The sequence below is a fragment of the Phyllostomus discolor genome, chromosome X (genome assembly GCF_004126475.2).
Source record: "Phyllostomus discolor isolate MPI-MPIP mPhyDis1 chromosome X, mPhyDis1.pri.v3, whole genome shotgun sequence".
In the NCBI taxonomy this organism is placed as follows: domain Eukaryota; kingdom Metazoa; phylum Chordata; class Mammalia; order Chiroptera; family Phyllostomidae; genus Phyllostomus; species Phyllostomus discolor.
In genome coordinates this window covers 34,957,913-34,978,287 of record NC_050198.1, presented here as the reverse complement: position 1 = coordinate 34,978,287, position 20,375 = coordinate 34,957,913, and the positions used below count along the sequence as shown (strand labels likewise).

Genomic DNA, 20,375 nt, shown 5'->3' with positions numbered 1-20,375 from the left:
TGGGGCTGTGTCAGTTTAGTGGCCCACTTCTTATTGCCAGGTTCAGTATTTCTGAAAGCATGTTATGTAATCTGCCTGAATGGGAATCACCTATTTAAAATGCAGACTCCTGGGCCTTACCCTTGAACTACTGAATCAGAATTACTAGGAGCAGGGCTAGGAATCTACATTTTACCAAACATTCTAGGTGATTCTTAGGTATACTATAGTTAAAAAACATTGGATTAAGTCCTTAATTGTCACCCTCATGTTATACAAAGAAAAGTTCAATTTAGGTTTCAATATTACTTCTTTTCATATTGATAATCCCTTCTGAGACGGTCAGAAACTAATGTTTCTCAAACTAGGGTCCATGGTCTGTGAGGGGTCCAAACGTGTATTCTCAGTTAGTTGTCCATAAATTCTTCATAAAATATTTTAATTTTGTATTTTTCTTTTGGTGATGATCTAAGTACAACAATTATAATTCTAGATTTGAATGATTGCCTTACAGTGAAGTCCAGTTATATAATTTTAGAACCCATGTTACCACTGCTTTTTATAGTAAAGTTGATACCAAGGCATATTATTTTAGTTGTCAGGTGTGTATAACAGTATTTATGCCTCCTCTGCCATAGCAACTGATGTGTTAACATGTCTCATTCCTTGTCTCAATGTGAAGATATAGGAGCTCCTCACTGACACCAGTAGATGTCCAGAGTGATCTGAAAGCATACCTGCAAATACCATTGCTAAGGGTCCTCAGACATTGGCTAGATGACTGTGGTACAAGGTCTCAAGGCCCAGACAGGATCTTATTTCCATTCCTGTGACAGGAGGGCAGTGAGAAGGTGAGGTCCTGGGATACAGGCAGGATAACTGTTCTCATATAGATGCTTATTTGGCAAGATCTCAAAGCAAAAATAAGGCAATGCTTCCATTCATGGGATGGATACCCTTGAGACTTAGCCCCTGGCCATGATTCTGGGTTCTGCTCCAAATAAGTGCTTCTCATGACAATACTGATCCATTGACCTGGTCCTTCTTAGTCCACTGACCATCTGCATAACTACACCCAGTGGCTGGTCGCCATTACCTTGAAAGACAGGTAAATGTTCTCATTTTTCAAAATTTCAGTGTACCCCTTAGAAGGACTTCTTGCTACAGTGTATGTATCACAACCTGAGCTTTCATAACCTACTGTACTATTTTCCCAGTTAAAAAAAAAAAAACACCTTTGTTCTTTCACAAGGAAAACTCACTCCCTACCCCAGAGCCCTCTTCAAGAGAAAAAAAAAAAGAGTGGGTCACTTTCTAGAACTGGTTCAAAAATTCCTATGTGGTAGTTTCAGGGTTGATTTAATCACTCACCAGATGACATCATCAAAGGCACAGAGGCTTCTTCTTTTTCTACTTTTTTTTTGGTCTTCTTCTACTGACAGCAGATCTTTCTTCCTGGTTGCAAGGTGACTATAGCAGTTCCAGCATTGCATGTAGGCACAGCAACATCCTATTAAGAGGGGAGTTTCCCTCTATACATCTCCTTTTATTACTGAGGAAAATATTCCCAAAAGTACCCCCAGTAGACTTAGTCTCAGATCCTAGGACTGGGTCACATACCTATACCTAAACTACTCACTATCAGGAGAATAAACCCATCAATGATGGGCATTAACTATCCAAGATTCCACCATCACCTCAACACAGGGCTGGTGTAGAGCCCCTTTCCTAAATATGTGACTACTTCAGGACCACGCCAGAAAGGAAAAAAAAGGGGGGAGAAATAGATTTGGGCAAACAAATAACATTGTCTTCTTTACCCACCTACTTCCAGATTCCCCACATGTGGACAGTTTGGTTCAGAGGGTGCTACACAGGATTCCCCAGGACTGTTAAATAGGTGGGCAGCTTGATAAGTGACTGTCTCCATCTCCCTTCTTAAAGTCACCACCCAAATTCCTCATTCTCTGATGGTTAGGTGTTGTTTTCCTCAATTTCATACAAAGCCGAATCCCTCAAAGGATTTGTTCTTGCCTTCTATTTTGGGTGTGGAGAAATTGTACCCTGTCTACACTGGGGTATGTGAAGGTAGTGTTCCTAATCAATTCCTTTATGAGAAATAAGTTATTTTTTAAAGACTTTATTTATTTATTTTAGAGAGGGAAGGGAGAGAGAGAGAGAGAGAGAGAGGAGAGAGAGAGAGAGAGAGAGAGAGAGAGAGAGAGAGAGAGAGAGAGAGAGAGAGAGAGAGAGAGAGAGAGAGAGACATCAATGTGCGGTTGCTGGGGGTTATGGCCTGCAACCCAGGCATGTACCTTGGCTGGGAATCAAACCTGAGACACTTTGGTTCGCAGCTCGCGCTCAATCCACTGAGTTATGCCAGCCAGGGCAAGAAACAAGTTATTTTGACAGATCACTTTATCTAGACTTACTTTGTACATAGTATAGAGGGACTCAAATTTCCTTACCACATGCTAGGAAGTAGCTGTCTAGTGATGGCTCACTGGCCAGCCCCAAATTTCACAGCAGTATGTGGGCCCCTTATCCTGGCTTTTTTCTTTTCTTATGCTGTGAAGCATTAGTGGTTACCTTACCAGCATCTACTAAGAATACCAGTGGTGGGAAAAAGCAGAAAACTGTACTCAAACAATAATAAAATTTAACAGTATTAAAAAAAAAAGAATACTAACAGTAGGTGAAAACTGAATGAAGTCTTTCCTCCCAGGCTCATTCCAAAACAGACATCAGTGAGCAGCCAAGTGTATTCCAAACAACAAAAAAGCAGTGGTAAAACCTATTGCATTAATTCATCGTGATGGCACTCATTCATCCTGGTGGAATGTCAGACCTGTGCCAAGAATGCCTCATATTGGTTTCACTGTCTTTTCTGATAAGGCCTGAGCATCCCAAATATACTTAGTAAAAGTCAGTTAAACCCCTCTGGTTGTGGGTGTCCCCAGGGACAGTGGCTCAGTCCTGAACTTCTAATTGAAGTACCGTTGTCAGCAAATGTAAAACTAGGGGAGAGTTTGTATGCTGAGAATTTTAGAGCAAAAATTCCCTAGAGTTGTTATACAGAGACTTCATATTTTTGAAATCTAATAGCTGCAATCAGAAAATATACTGCAGTGCCTGAGTTTGTCCCCAGGTATGTTCAGGTGCATTCCATCAAGGGATCAAAGGCAACAGTTTGTTGAGAAAAATTCTCTAAATTATCTCCCTCTACCTACTACTACTACCCACTTGCTCCTAGATCACCCAAGTCATCATGCCAGGGTCTCTAGACATGGAAGGTACATTCTGAAGACAACACCTACTGCTTTCTCTGCCTCGTACAAGGCTCTGAAGTTCCCAGCACAGCCCCACCTCCAACCATTAGGCAGTTCTCCTTCCCTCAAATCTTGCAGCAAAATGTTAAGGCCCTGAGGGAAAGAGCCCTTGTTTCTTTCTTTCCTCAGCTCAGAGTCCTCTATTCTGTCCCCAAATGAAGTAGCAGACTAACTTTGTGCCATGTGATACCAAGTAGCCCCCAACCGTCAGCCTGTGTTGGGCCTTTTGCTACTCTTTTTGGGTGTGCATTTGAACCCACTTCCTCTGGTTAGGGACTTCCCCATCTCATGATTCTTGGAAGGAGACAGAGCCCGCCTCCCTCTACAGACTTAAGAATGCCACATTTAGCCTCACTCCTAGGGTGTTGGCACAATAACTTAGACCAGTCTTCCTATACGAATTAGAGACAAATAATTAGGGACCCAGGCAGTCTCTCTCTCCCTCTCTCTCTCTCTGCCCCTCAGGCAGCACTACCATTCACATTAAGATAGAGGTCTCTACAGGGCAGGGCCACAGTGGTGAAAGCTGCATTGGAGGAGTGCTGCAGTAGGCTCCTCACCAGACCAGTTCTGCGACGTGCTTTGAGTTTTGTTCCTGCCTGCAAACCTGCCTCTTCAGCCTGCCTGCTGATTCTGGGAGCTGCCCAATATCCTTTTAATGAATTATTTTTCTTCATAATTCATCCAGAGTCCAATTCTATTGCTTGCAATCAAGGATCTGGACTGATACACAGCTGTATCTCCTTCAGGAATTTGTCCTACTTCTGAGAAATTCCAAAGGGCTTTCTTTGTCTTGAGGGAGAGTTGAAGGGGATTCTTTGTAAATGTCCATTCTGTTATGAATACTAAAATTAGAAACAGTAGGGCTACCCACCATTGTCTCACAGTATCTAGTTTAGTATCAGTGAGCACTTATGTTCTGAGCAATGCTGGAAAGCCCCTTTTAAAGAGATTTTGCCCTGGCAAAAAGACTTCATAATGTTTCTAGAAATAATTAGTTTCATGGTGTCTTTTATATAGTAGACCTGATCTCTGTGAACATATTATTTTGAAATTGGGATTTTAAATGTGTTTTGGCAAGAACTGAATATTCAAATGTAAAAAGTTTAATTGTAAGAGTGTCTCTTTTGAGATGATGCAATGCATGCCTCATATCGAGTCTGCTGCTCTGCTGTGTGCTGGCAGGAAGGCTTTCAAAGTTTATCTTGGTACATTTGAAATCCGTAAGCTATTGGTTCTCTCTCTAAGCTCTGGTTACAGACTCTAGCCTTAAATGATAAGCACTAGCAATGCCCCAAAGCCTGATGAAGATAAGGCCACCCCTTGCTGAAACTTTGAATTTCAGCCATGTGGATCTGTCTGGGAAGACCAAGGGGCCATCCCCTCTCTGATGATGGCCAGGACTCACATTTTCCTCTTATCTCCATCTGCTGTGCCCGGTTCAGGAGGGCCAAAAGTGGGCTGCATTGGGGGTTATGCCAAAAATGTCCACAGAGGTCCTAAGCTTTGGGGGCTTGTGGGGATAGATGAAGAGTATCTGCATGTCAGGCATGTATGTGCCAGTAAGGGGATTTTAGAGTGTGATGAAACTCTTCTATCTCTTGATTGTAGTGGTGATTATATGACTCTAGGCTCTGTGTAGACCCATAGAACTATACACTAGTAATAGTTATTTTTATTGTATGTAAATTAAAAATCAGTTTTATAAAATGTGAAGGACTTTGGTGCTGTAATATCTATGTTCCATGTGTGAACTGTAGCTGTGCAGTGGTGCTGTATGCAGGCATAGGACCACAGTGGAGGACAGTGTCTCCAACTAATCTAAAAGCACAATGTGCCCATCAGGTGACATTTCAATAGCCACCTCAAATATGAAATTCTAAAATTTGTGAGTGACTGCCTATTTTAAGGGCCAGGAATTCAAATTTGTAAGGAGGTTACTGGGTGTGGCTTTCTTTCAGGTTCCTGCTGAAGGCTGAAAGAATCTGTTCCCCTTTCATCTTGCTTGATATAGTATGACTTATTCCCAGACCCTAAAAACTGGCATTTGTGTGCATAATGAAGGCTTAGTAGAATCACTGAATGGTGAGAAGGCAATTTACACTATATAGTCAATAGGGTCCAAATTCCCAGTAATAGGACCAACTTTCCCTAAAAGTTTTGCAGGGTGGCTGGTTTCCTACAATTTTCCTGCTTTGTTAGTGAAGCCCTGGTATCAATCATCTTCAGCTGCTATACCATACAACTCTTGAATGACCTCCTATCCCAGCAGTTCTCAACCTTAGTTATACTTTAGAATCACCTGATACCCAGGCCACAACCCAGACCAATCAGATAAGAATCTCTGGGGTGTGGGGCCCAAACATCAGTATTTACTTAAAACCCCTCAGGTGATATCTATAATTCTAAAAGGGGGGGACATTTCTACTTTATAGAAAGGAACACAGGAAGTGGGATGCATTAGTCTTCTCAGGCTACCATAACAAAATGCCAGAGTAAGGGACTTAAACAACAGAAATTTATTTTCTCACAGTTCTGGAGGCTGAAAGTCCAAGATCAAGGTGTCTCCAGAGTCAGTTTCCTGAGGGCTCTCTCCTTGGCTTGCACGTAGATATCTTCTTGCTGCCTCTTCACAGTCAGCCCTCTGGGAAAACAGGCCCTTGATGTCTTTTTCTATGCCTTACTCTCTACTTGTATAGACCCTAGTCAGATTAGAGTAGAGCCCCTTTAACTGCCTTGTTTTATTTAATCTCCTTTTGAAATTCTGTATCTCCAAATACAGTCACATTCTGAGGTACTGAGGGTTAGTGATTCAACATATGAAGAAGGGGGAACACAATTCAGCCCATAACAAAGACGATTAAGCTGCCTCTAATACTCCTCAACAGTTTTGTTATCTTAACCTATTGGGTTTAATAGCCAACCTCATGGTCTTTTGGAAGTGTGGCTGCCCACAGTAGAGGTAGGAGACAAGAGTTCAAAAGGGCAGTCCAGGTTTCACCTTCAGGAGACCATTCACTGCCAACCACTGTTCCTCTTAGGACCAACTTTGGGCTCTTCTGGTTTGTCTCCAGAGGGCTCTGAGTGGATCAGAGCAGAACACTAATCAACTTAACTCCAAGTTCCCTGCTGCATCCTAGGCTATACAGTCTATCCATATTGTATTTCCCATCCTAAAGTGTGCTTGGCCACATTGTCCAAAAAAAGTTGACCATAAGTTACATGTTTAGCCCAAATTATAGCATAAAATGTCCCAAATAATGTATATATGTCCAAAATTTGAACAATGTGAAATTCTTTGAAGGAAAATAAATTGCAAAACTCCAAAGAAATTTAAGTCCAGAAGTATTTCCTCCCTGACTTGTTTCTGCTGACTCTCAGTTATAAGAGTCTCACTCTGAGGTATGAAGATTGTGGAGGTTCCTTTGGCAACTGGAACCTAGACTGTCATTACTGAAACAGGTGAAGTTCATGTATGACCTCCAAAAAAGAATTAATCCAACTCTAAGATTCTCATATGTCCCCACTGTCTAAGAGTTCAAAAAGTTAATTGGACACAAGATTTTCTTGACACCAGTGCCACATGAACAAAAGTTTAGAAGAAAATAATGCAGCCCTGGCTGGCATAGCTGAGTGGATTGAGCTCAGGCTGCGAACCAAAGTGTCACAGGTTCAATTCTCAGTCAGGCCACATACCTGGGTTGCAGGCCACGGCCCCCAGCAACCACACATTGATGTTCCTCTCTCTCTCTTTCTCCCTCCCTTCCCTCTCTAAAAATAAGTAAATAAAATATTTTTAAAAAGAAAATAATGCAAAGAAAGAAGCAGACAAACCCATTAAGTGAAATATTCTGCAGAACCATTGGTCTGGTATCTTCAGCAAATCAGTATCATTAAAAATGGTGTCTGTGCTAGATTAAAAGAGACTTAAGGGATATAAGAACCAGATGCAATGCATGGTCTGGATTGAGTACTGCTTTGGATGAAGCAACTGCAAGGGACATTTTTAGGTCATTTGGGGAAATATGAATATGATGTGGGTATTAGATGAGTTAAAAATTTACTGAAATAGCAAAATAGAGATTGATGACTGAAAAAAACAGGCTACAGAACAGTGTGGGTAGTAAGATCTCAGTCTGGTAATGAAACAAAGTCATGTATAGACAGACATGGTCAGGAGAGAGAGAGGGATCCTGCAGGTTATGTACTAAGATCTTACAGTGGTGATTTCTGGGTAGTAGAATTTTACTTGTTTAATTAATTATTACATTTCCATGGTTTATAATGTTTAATTTTTTACAATGCTTCTGTATTAATATAAAGTTATTTAAAAGAAAATTTTCTTTTTTCCTGTGATTTTGTAATGCCAAAGTACTACTTTATTACATGAGTTATTTTATGCAATATGAATATCAATATAATCACATTTATAAAAAAAATTTTATAACAAGAATGGACTGACTAATTTTCAGATTTCCAAATCAAAGCCAACTGTATATAGAATTGTCTTTGCATGAAGCCCAAAAGAGAACTGCATAAAAATGAGTGTTTCTGTAGCCCATCTATTTCTGCTGATCAACAGTTTGTTAGAAAAGCAGCTGCAGGTTTGTTTCCTAAGGTCTGAGACAGCAGAAGAGTCAAAGGTGTCATGAATTCAGCTGTAAACAGACTTATGCATGAACATCAGCCAATTCTGGAGGAAGTGGAGACTTAGGACACTTGCTCTCAAAGTGCTGCTTGAATGTCTTAGGGTCTGGCATTTGTGTCCTACAGACAGTGCAGGTATATATCAAGATAGCTTTGGCAGTAGCTTTTTGGTCATGTCCTTGTTTCTTCTTTTGTTCAGCTTGCTTTTTGGCATTTTTCTGCTAAGACTGAATCTCCTGCTGCCTACGAGCCATATCCAGGTCTGGGCTGTTTTGTGTCTTGTGTTGGAGATTACACGCAGTGTGAAGGTGGCGAGGGCAGGGGGTGCCTGAGGGAGAGGAAGAGGAGAGTGTGTCCAGCACCACTTGGGCTTCCTCCACCCATCACAGAGGGGAAAGAGGAAAAAGAAAAAATTCTTAGTCACAGTCAAACCTCTGCCCCTGAAGCAATTATCCCAAGCAAAATTATGTTGCTAGAAACTAGTACATAATACAGTCCAGCCTCACACTGCCATCAGAAAGCAGAGCTTATACCAGAGACAATATCTGCTAGAAAGAAAAATAAACATAGAAAATGTGAGAGAAAGAGAAAATCATCTTTCCTGCAGCTTCAACAGTAGGCAAGTTAGGTGGTGCTGGTTGTCTAGGACCCATAACTTCTCAACTTCTCAGTTTAAACTGTACTGTCTCTTGCTCTGGAGTTTCTTGGTTGTGTGAAGGTGTGAAGCCTGTCTCTTCAGGTAGTTTCTCTCTCTCTCTCTCTCTCTCTCTCTCTCTCTCTCTCTCTCTCTCATTTATTTTTCTTCATGAATTACCCTCAGTAGATTCCTAAAACAGGCATTCAGAAGCTTGTCTTCTTGAGTGCTGATGAGGAAAAATCCATCTGCCTTGGGTTTGTTACCCTTAAGAAAATGCTTTGACTTTTCCAGGCCTCAAATACCACTTTACAGATGTAGAAACAGTTCTTTCTCTCTACTCTTATGGCTTGCTTTCTCTGAGGCAGGCTCAAATGTGTTTCTTCTTTTTTAATTGTGAGAGCTGCAAACCCTATACAAAAGAAGTACAAAGAATATTGTAACAAAACCCCACATTCCTCTCACCCAGAATTGTACATATTTTGCCATATCTGCTTCCTGCAATTAAAAGATATTAGAGATATGGCTGACTTTCCTTTTAAACACCACCTGCATTGCCATTCCTCTTCTGAGGTAACCACTGTGGTCTGAAGTGCATTCTTATCCATTTTCATGCTTTATAAGTATATTTACACCCATAAACTGTATATGGCATTTTTGTACCTATCCATTTATATAATTGTTTCATTTTTAGTCAGCATTATATTTTTGAGACCCATATTGCTATGTGGAGGTCTAGCACCATTTCTGTGCAGTATTCCATTGTATAACATCACCACATTTTATTTTTTGGATAGCATTTTGACATATTGCTCTCCAAATTGGTTGAAGCAGTTGATGTTCCCACCAGCAGTGTAAGAGTATGCCTATTTCCCCGAATTTTCCCAACACTTACAATAGTCAGATTTTAAAGTATTTGTCTGCCTAATGATAAGAAACAGTACCTCATTTTTACTTTCATGCTCCTCTATGAAGTGCTGCTTGCTCTAGGCTGATTTCCTGACTCAGCTAGGGACTGGCTTGGCTTCTCAGCTTCATCAGGAACTGATACTCCAGCCCCTACAGCCTGTGTCGGTCCTGGCTCCCCTGTAACATACATGCACATCCAACTCACCTTTAGGGAGTCTTGCTCTATTTCTGGCTCCTGGAAAGCTCCTTTTTTGTTTGTTTACTTGCTTGCTTGTTTTCAAGCTCAGATGTCCATTTTTAACTTTAAAGATATTTTATGAAAATATGGGACAACTGTTTCAAATTCAAACAAACTAAATGCATGAAGTACAGTGCATAAAACTTAACTGCATAATGGATATTTTAAAATATTTGATTTATTTATTTTTAGAGAGAGGGGAAGAGAGGGAGAAAAAGACAGGGAGAGAAACATCAATGTGTGAGAGAAACAGCAATCGGTCACCTCGTCCATGCACCCCAAATGGGAACTGAAACTGAAACCCAGGCATGTGCCCTGACTGGGAATCAAACCAGTGACTTTTCACTTTGCAGGACAATGCCCAGTACCAACTGAGCCACACAGGTCAGGGCTGAATCCTGAATTTTTAAAATGCTCTGAAAAGACATTTTAAGCACAACTAGGGAAATCTTAATATGGCCTGATATTAAATGACATTAAAATGTTATTGCGAGAATATTATTGTTCATTTCCTTAGGTGTGATAAAGGCTTTGTAATTAAGTAGGAGCATGTCTTTTTAAGATGTGCATAGAAGTTTAGGGATGATGTAAGTCACCTCACTCTCAGATGAATAGATAGATAGACAGATAGATGATAGATAAAGCAAATATAGGGAAATGTTAACAGTTGAAACTGAGTGGGGGGCATAATGATATGCATTGTACTAATTTGAACTTTTCTATATATTTGAGATTTTTTACAGTAAAAAGACTGGAAATATTTTATGCTAGGTTCTAGGTATTTGAGACAGGGGTGATGACGGGTTTTAATAAATGCTTAAGTCACCATCTTGATCTAGAAGCTCAGCTAAATTTTTCACATTTTAATCTGCTTCATAGGTTGGTTACTTTTCCTTCTCTAATGTGTGCATGGCTATATTAGTTAGGATATAGGTCTAGCTTCTTGCAACAGACACCTAAATTAACAGAGACTTAAACAAAACAAAATGTATTTCCCTCAGATGTAATAGACCAGAAGAAAGCAGTCTAGGACTGTATGGTAGCTGTTCTATGAGGTTATTCAGAAATTCAATTTCCTTGTCATCACCAGAATGGTGCTCCCATCCATGTGCTACAAAATCGCTCCCATTTTAGCCAGTAGGATGAAGAAGGGAAGGGCTTTCATCTTAAGGACTAGATTTAAAGTTGTACACATCCTTTTCAGTCACATTTCATTGACTAATATTTAGTCACACCTAGCTGCAATGGCGAATGGGAAATGCAATCTTTAGCTGGGTAGGTATGTGCATACCTAAAAATGTAATTACTTTGAAAGAAGGTGAGAACATATATTAAAGGACAATTAGCAGTGTCTGATACAATAGTTACTACTTTTTGAATTGCAGTGTGTTCCTTCCTTTTTCTTTAATTTTGTTTTCAGATGCAACCACTTCTTTTTATAACAAACTCTTCAGTATTTTGTCTTGTAAGGTCCATCATAGGGAAAAAGATACACTCAAATACTTCTAGTTAACTAAACCTATATGGTGATCATTTTGCAATATATACATATATCAAATTGTTATGATGTACACTTTAGACTAATATGATGTTATGTTAATTATATCTCAGTAAGACTGGGGAAAGACAGGAATTCTGGATCTGGCAAAAGCATCCATGGTTCCACAATTCTTGTCTACTTTAACCTCATAAAATTGGATAATTTCACCAGGAGGTATTCTCCTATTAAAATCAATATCTAATCTAGGCTTACTTAACTCAATCTATTATTGTTTTACCTGATTCCCCTGTTGTTTGTCTCATCTTCCCTGATTTCTTTTTCTTGGAGTCTTAATCCCATACATATTCTGAGCATGTGCCCATGAGAACATGTCCTACCAGCTTTCCGACCCATAATTGTGTTGCCTAGAAGCACATCTTAAATACCAGAAGTATTTTACAATCGTCTTTTTAGTCTCCCTTTTATAAATCTGTCCAAATTTTTGTACCCAGTTTAGATCATGGTATATAGTAGTTTTCTACTGCTTTTTTAAAACAAGTTACCACAAATTCCAAGACTGAACAATACAAATTTCTTATCTCACTGTTTTGTGGGCCAGCAGTCCAGATTGGCTGAACTGGTTTCTCTGCTCCAGGTTTCCCAAGGCCATAATCAAGGTATGGCTAGCTCCTTAATAGCTAGCTCCTATTGGGAGGCTTTGCAAAGAATCTGCTCCCCAACTCTTTTAGGTTGCTGTTAAAATCTAGTTATTTCCACGAATAGACCTGAGGACTGTGTTTTCTTGTTGGCTGTCAGCTGGGGCTAGCCCCTACATTTTATACTTAGAATCCCTCTGACTTCTTCTGCCATATCTCTCTTGCTGCCAGCCGGGGTAGGTTCTCTGCTTTTAAGGGCTCTTGCTATTAGATTGGGCCTATCCAGAAAATCCAGGATAATCCCCTTATTTTTAAGTCTGTACCCTTAGTTATATCTGCACAGTCCCTTTTTGTCATGCAATATATCATATTCATAGGTTCTAGGGATTACAGTATGAACATCTTTGGCAGGGTATTGTATTTTGCCTACTATTTTTTTCCCATTTGCTCTAAATACAGACTCTCTAAAGTAAGCTTTCTGAAAACACCTTTATATTTGAATACCTGCTCTGAGCATTCCAGTTCTGGATTCTCACTGGTAGAGCAATTCCAGTGCACTTTTATCTCTCTTCTCCCTTGATTTCTTTGGAATCCAGACAACCTCTCTGACTTAGTAACAATAAAAATATCTACCTGTGTTTAATAACATTTTTAAAAAATATTTTTTAATGCTGGTTTTTAAAAAAGTTACTGATTGATTTTGGAGAGAGAGGGGAAGGTGAGAGAAAAACATTAACTTGTTGTTCCACTTATTTAGGCATTCATTGGTTGTTTCTTGCATGTGCATGACTAGGGATTGATTCAGCAATGTTGTTGTATCCAGACGAAGTTCTAACCAACTGAACTACCTGACCAGGACCATTTTTAAGAATCTTTATATTTGAGCTTACCGTCTTTTTCCCTTTTATCTGTTTAATTAGTTCTCCAAGATCACATTTTCCTAAGAAAATCCCTCTTTTTCCAGCTTAAGTACCGTATCTTCTTGGATATTTTTCTTTCTTTTTAAATCTTTGTTCAAGTACACCTGCCTCCATTTTCCTGCCACCAGTTTCCTCTTCCCCACATACCCCCACCTCTCACCCTCCATCCTTCCCCCCTTTTGGCTTTGTCCATGGGTCCTTTATACATGTTCCTTGACAACTCTTCCCCTTCTTTCTCCCATTACTCCCTCCCCCTCCCTTCTGGTTACTGTCAGTTTGTTCTTTATTTCAATGTCTCTGGTTATATTTTGCTTGCTTGTTTGTTTTGTTGATTAGGTTCCACTTATAGGTGAGATCATATGGTATTTGTGTTTCATTGTCTGCTTTATTTCACTTAGCATAATGCTCTCCAGTTCCATTAATGCTGCCATGAAAGGTAGGAGCTCCTTCTTTCTTTCTGCTGCCCAGTACTCCATTGTATAAATGTACCATGGGTTTTTTGATCCACTCATTTACTGATGAGCACTTAGGCTATTTCCAGCACTTGGATATTGTAAGTAAAACCAAAGCTTATTTTTATTTTTCATGTGTCATTATGGAATCTTCAAACATACACAAAATCAGAAAGAACACTATAGCAAACCCCTATGAATAATATAATGAAGTACTCAACTTCAACAATTATCAACACTTTACCAATTTTAACTCATCTATTCATACATTTTTCTGGAATATATTTTAGCAAATCTCAGACATCATATCATATCACTCACAAATAAATTAGTATGAAGCATTATTTTGAAAGAAATCCAGTACCTCCTTTATTATGTGAGCAAACCATTCTTATAGAAGGTGGCCTTTAAAGCTTTTTTCTTTAGCTTTAGAATTTTAATAATTTTAAGATGTTTCTCCACTGCAACACAAGAAGATGCTATGTCCTATATATGGTGAAGGCTACCATTTCTCTATCTGTATCTTGACAAAAATCACCTGCCTTCTTAGGTTAAACTCATAGTCTGGTTCTTTAAAATCCAAAGTCATAATTATGTTTTGTATAATTAATAAATCCAGAGCAAGCCTGATACTATGCAAAGATGGTGGTTGGAGCAGAGGAGGAGTGAGTCTAGGAGTCTGTGGATATACCACAAAAATTCAAGAGGGCTCTTCCATAGTTTTTTCTTGTCTCTGGAACAGAATGTAATTCAAATCCAGGTAGAACAGCAATGATGGAATGCTACCTACTAAATAGAAAAGACATCATCACACTCTGTAGGAATTTGTGGTTCACATGGAATTTAGCTACTATTTCAGTTAAAAGCCCCAGCCTATAGTCCTGGATGACAAATAGGAAAAGTGGAGCAAAAATTTTTCTGCCCTCTGATATTGAAAAAGCCTGATTATTGAAGCTGTTTTGAGATAAACCTTAACCAGGACCAAAATATTATTTTTCTGATACTCTAACCCCTGTCTCAGCCACAAAAGCATGCACAGTCTATTTTTACTAGGGTCCACTTGGGTCCACCTGCTTTTAAAGACCAGCCACAGTTGTAAAGTCAAAAATGTATGAGGCCTGTACTTTCTAAGAATGCTGTCTATTAAAAGAAATTGGGTGCAACAGACACCCATCATAATATACACTGCTGCAAACTCCCAAAGTCAATGATGCACATGTCCAGTGCTTTCTAAGATCTGTCCTTATGGGGGAGAAAGGCAGCTGCAATACCTGTGCATACCCACCACCACTTTTCCATGAAGAGAACTGCCTCCCTTAAGTGTTACTTTGGATGGCAAATGTCAGTCATTGTTTCCATTTCTCAAGGTTTCTCAACCCATACACCATGGGGGGGGTCTCTCTAAAAGTCATATAATGACACCACTATCTCCCTTGAATTCTGAACTAATTAAGAAATACACACAGGAGCCAACGAGTGATCAGAATATTGAGATTTATTGTTGACAAGATTGGTTTAGAGAATGGGTCTGTGGTCTGCAGCCTGAATCAGGTTTTCAAATTTTTGTTCCCAAGCCTAGACTTTTGCACCTTCCCGAGGGAAAAGATGGATCTACACAGCAGCCCATCACCCAGCTGAGCTCTCTCTAGTGGGACTGACCACATGGAGGACCAAAGAGGAAGACATAAACAGGCTATATGCAAGAGAGCTCTGAAAAGTAAAAGGCAGATAGCTCAGCAGGGGTTCAGCAATAAGCCCTCAATTACATTTTGGAATCTCACCAATCAGTCCCTACAGGGAGGAGGTAATGAGTGAAAAGGGGCTGGCGGGGGGCGGGTGATGGGGAAGTTCTTTCTTTTTTTAAAAAAAATTATTGATTGATTTTGGGGACAGAGAGAGGAAAGAGGAGAAAGAGAAACATCAATTTCATTGTTCCATTTATATATTCATTCATTGGTTGGTTCTTATATGTGCCCTGAGTGGGGATTGAACCCACAACCTTGGCATATCATGATGATACTCTAATCAACAGGTATCTGGCCAGGCCTTAACAATATTTCTTTACATTAGCAATAAACAACTAGAAAAAAAAATAATAAAAAAGATACCTAAAATTAATCATTAGGCCAAAATAGAAACTTTTCTAAATGTCAGGATAACTAAAAACAAACAGAACAGACTGCATAGTAAAATGCTTTTAATATGTAAACATATAACTAAAAAAAGAAAAATGCTTAAAATAATATGACTATATTAACAGCAAAACATCTTTTGTATCAGTAAGTATAAATAGTTAAAGAAAAACATTTTCCATTGGATCACTGAGAAAAATCCAACTGCTGTATTCAAGAGAATCAACTAAAACAAATCTATTCAGAAATGTTAAAAATATAAGAAAGAGCAAAGTATACTAGTCAAATGCCAATAAATAAAGCAGGCGTTGCAGTCTTAATGATTGGACAAGTTGAAACCTCAGAATGAAAGGCATTAGTTAACTGTCAAGGTTCTTATAAACAAGGAAAGACTGAGGAATTGTCACAGATTGGAGTAGATATGATGACTAAATGCAATGTGGGATCCTAGGTTGGATCCTGAAACAGAAAGAAGCAAGCTAAAATCTGAATAAAGTCTGGTGTTCAGTTAATAGCATTGTACCAATGCTAATCTCTTAGTTTTGAAAATGAAGTCACACATTTATATGACAGGCAACTAGGTGACAGCCATGTCTTTGCAATTTTTCTGTAAATCTAAAATTATTCCAAAATAAAAATCTTACTATAAAAAAGCATTAATCAAGGCAAAAAGGCCATGATTCACAATGAGAATATAGAGTTATGACTATCTTTTTACCAAATAACAGCAGCTTTCACAGAGCTGAAATGTTAAAAGATACAAGGGACAAGGAGAAATGGACAATAGATTGAAATATGCTAAAAACAGGAGAAATTTAACTCATCTTTCTCATTCCAGGATAGGTCAAATCAACAACAACGACAGCAAGCCAGTGATAATATAGGAAATCTAAACAAAAAAATCAATATTAAGCCAAGGAGAAAAATCTCAGTAAATTTCAAAAGTGGAACTAATGCAATGTTTTCTGATGACAAGTGGCTAAAACTAGAAATCAATGTAAAATGGATCTTCCATCTGAATATGTTCAAAACTCTATCAAACAACTCTCAGGTCAAAGGGGAAACTCAAACCAAAGTTGCTGAATTTCTAGCCAATAATGGTAATGAAAACACTACATATCAGAATCTGTGGATACAGATATAGTGGCCAGAGGAAAGTTCTCAGCCTTAAAACACTTACAGTAAAAATGAGGGAAAAAGAAAAAGTAAGTGCCTGACTCAAAAAATTAGAGAAAGGAAAACCAAATAAATGTAAGGGGAATAGAAGAAAAGAATTAACAAAGAGAAAAGTTCAAATAAAGGACTTAGAAAACAGATAAGAGCAGAACTAATAAATATATAAGTCAATTCTGTGAAAAAAATAAGCTATTAAATACTATAATCAAGGAAAGGAGAAAGCACAACTATACAAATTTAGAAATGAAAAGTTGAACACAGCCTTAGTACGAGGACATTTTAAACATTATAAAAGACTTCCTCGTACAAGTCTATGCAAATTGTTTTAAAGACCTAGAAGAAGTGGAAAAAATCCTGAGAATATATAATATTCCAATATACTTTTTAAAAATTTTTGTTTATTAAAAAATTTAAATCTTCACACCAGGTTATGTGTATTGATTTTAGAAAGAGAGGAAGGGAGCAAAGGAGGGAAAGGAGGACAGGGAGAGAGAGAGAAACATTGATTTGTTGTTAGGCTTATTTATGCATTCATTGGTTGATTCTTGTATTTTCTCTGACCAGGGACAGGATCAAACTCACAAAGTTGTATCCAGATGATGCTCTGAGCTATCCGACCAGAGCTGGGAAGTTCTCTTCCCAACACTTCTGAAAGGGCAATTCCTGTACGGATGGGAATGCTGGAAAGTAAAACATCACATAACTAAAAAATATGGTCAAAGAGGAAGAACCAAGAGAAAGGCTCGCTCCCCTCCCCAGGGTTTGCTTTCTTCAGCGGCCAGTTTTATATCTTTACTCATGCCTGGAACAAACTAGAATGCAGTAATATGTAGAAATGGGTGTTCCAGTGCCCTGTAGAAAGAGTGGAACCTACTGGTTTCATCCCAGGAACACCTTTTAAGAGTCTGGCTGATTACTGTGACCATCAGGGAGGGAGAAATCTTTAGAGCTAAGTCAAACCTGTTATTGGTGAGGGTGGTTTCTTTGTTTGTTATGTTTGTGTTTTGTGGGCTTTTGTGGAGAGCAGATGGCAAAAGTCATCGAGTCCGAATGCAAAACAGAGGGTAAAAGAGAGCTTAAAACAACTTGCAAACTGGTAGCCTGCTGAAGAAATCCAGCCCATAGATATGTTTGATTTGCCCCATAAGAATTTTTTAAATATTTTAAAATTACTTGTCAGCATATAAAATTGGTAAAGTTCACATAAAAAAAACAGATTTTATGGTTTCTCTGGATAAGTTGGTAGATTCTGGATTTGTGTACATGCATTTCTGTATGGGAAAATCAGCTAGACGAGTAGCCACTACTTCTTTTGTGGAGGGGCACAGTCCCAACCTAGGCTTTTGTGTGATGCACCTAGCCCCTGCCTACATTTGAGTTTGTGTTCTCTGAATTAAATTGACCAACATTAGGGACTGTTATCTAAAAGCAATTCAAATCATCCATCTCCATGAGTGTTTAATCATGCTAGAGCGAGTATTTGGCAATTTGGACAGAGCCAGGGAGGTGTGTGCCAAAAATCTGACAATCCATCAAGAGGGAAGGGATGAGAAGACATCTGTCTATGTAATGAGGGTGCAGAAATTGTTGTGAAAAGCAAGAGAAAAGCGGGCCACAGCCCAAAGTGTGGAGGGGCAGGCTAGGATGGAGCAGGTGACAGCGGAAGTCAATTACAGCCAAGTGTCGCTAAGGCAACTCAGGCTTCATGAACTGCCTGGAGGGCCTCTGGCCTTCAAACTACTAAGGCAGCTGATTTAGGAGGCCAGAAGTCTGAGGTCAGGGAAGCTTATGAGAAAAAAGATAAGGTTATGGAAGCATTACACTGGTGTAGGCTGTAAGTCTTGGTAATAGAGGCAGAAGGAGCCACATGTTACACAAAGCTACTGGTGGCCACTCAAATGGCCTCTGGAATTGAGAACCATTACATCTCCCTCCTTAAGGGTACTTCTTTCCAAACTGTAGGTCATAACTCATTGGTGGGCTGTAAAATTAATTTAGTGGGACAAAATTGGCATTTTCTAAATTTAAAAAATCAATACAAGTTTTAAAAACTAGAGTGCATTACATACAGTAAATGCTGTTTTGTGAAACATTGGTTGCAGATGTATATGTGTGCATGTGCACAGTGGCATGTATACTGAGTTGTGATGTCAAATATGTTTCTTACTATGTGAATTGTGCTCATAATGTTTGAAAGCCCCTGTCACAGGTTACGGAGTCAGTCAGTCATTGTGACAAGCTGACTGGATGTGCCAAATTTGGCATGTCTAGTGGACTTTTTTTTTCTCTTTTGTATTTGCTGTTGTGAGCAAGAATGGCAGATGTAGGCCAATTATAACCTTCTAAGGAGGAGTCTGTGGTATCAGAAAAAACACAGGTAATGTTGGGCCAGCTGGGAAACAGGTTTTGGGGTGTGGCGTCTCAGGGGAGGCATAATGCCACCTGACTGCTTGCAACTCTACCCCCTGGGAGTGGTAGCACTGAAGGTGAGTGTGCAAGTGAAGCCAGAGAGCTTTCTCCACAATGCTGAACCCAAATTCTATTCTTGTCTGGAATTTTCCAGGGTTTCTAGGAGCAACATCATTCCCATCATTTTTTGCATTGCTCATACTGTTGGTATCCTACCCAACAGCCATCCTTCACATTTTTCCTCCCTAACAGAAACCCCATTTTTGTTGACATTTAGGGTGACCTTGTGCATCACAGGAGCTGGTATTCTCAAATGAAGACCTAAAATATGAGCCCCCAATTTTTATTATATCAAAAACATAACAATTACTTGGTCAACTCAATATAAAAGTTTCTAAATGTTTAATGTCAATTGCTGTACCTTGTCATGGACTGGCAACCAACAGTTGGTAGACAGCACCAGTCCAGAGACCACACTATAAGTAACACTGGTCTGAGCTAACTAATCATGGTAATTTCATTTCCTTTGCCAAATGGTTGATTTAGGCACAGCCAAGAGACATGAATTCTGGCCAGTGACATAAGAGAGGATATCTGCTTGGGCACTTGCAAAAAGTTTCTTCTGTCTTCATTGAGGATACATGTCATGTACACTCTTTGTTACAGCTTCTTGATGTTATTGTATGACTATGCAATTCCTGAGTTGCTGAGGCCCTCTTGGAATCAGAAGGCGAAGGACCAACAGGCTGAGGGTAGTGGAACAAGATGGAGGGAAACTGCGCTCTTAATCACATTGCCGAGCTACTGAATTATCTACTTCTGAATTCCTCTGTATCTGCGATAATAAGTAACCTTATTGGTCCAACTTGATCCCCTTTGTTTTGGCGTTGCTATTATTTGCAACTGAAAGAATGCTGATTGATGTACCTTGCAGGCCATGACAGGGTTAACTAGTTTGGGTACAGAGGTCTATCTATACTTATGCTATTTTATAGACAGCTTAGAATTCCCAGAAAAAAATGTAAGGATATAAATGCTTAAACAAAGCTGCAGTTGTCATTCTAATTCTACCATCATTTTTGTGTATTTAATATACAGTAAATTAGATTTTTGTGTGTATAGTCCCATGAATTTTAACACATGAATAGATTTGTGTAACTACCACCACTATCAGGATATAGAATAGTTCAATTACCTTATTAAACATCATCATGCTATTGCTTTGAAGTCACACCCTCTCCCTAATAACTACTGATCTGTTCTCCATTACTATATTTATATTCTTTAAAAAATGTCATATAAACAGAAGCATGCAATATGTAATATTTTGATATCATCTTCTTCCACTCAGTGTAATGCCTTTGAGACTCATTGAAGTTGTTGCATGTTCATTGCTTTTTATTGCTGAGTAGTA

The 20,375-nt window shown here is 39.0% G+C and overlaps 1 pseudogene; it reads right to left on the bottom strand.

Annotated features, from left to right (window-relative positions):
• Positions 1-7,854: 7,854 nt before the first annotated feature.
• LOC114505412 lies at positions 7,855-8,209 on the bottom strand (annotated as a pseudogene).
• Between the last annotated feature and the right edge of the window lie 12,166 nt (positions 8,210-20,375).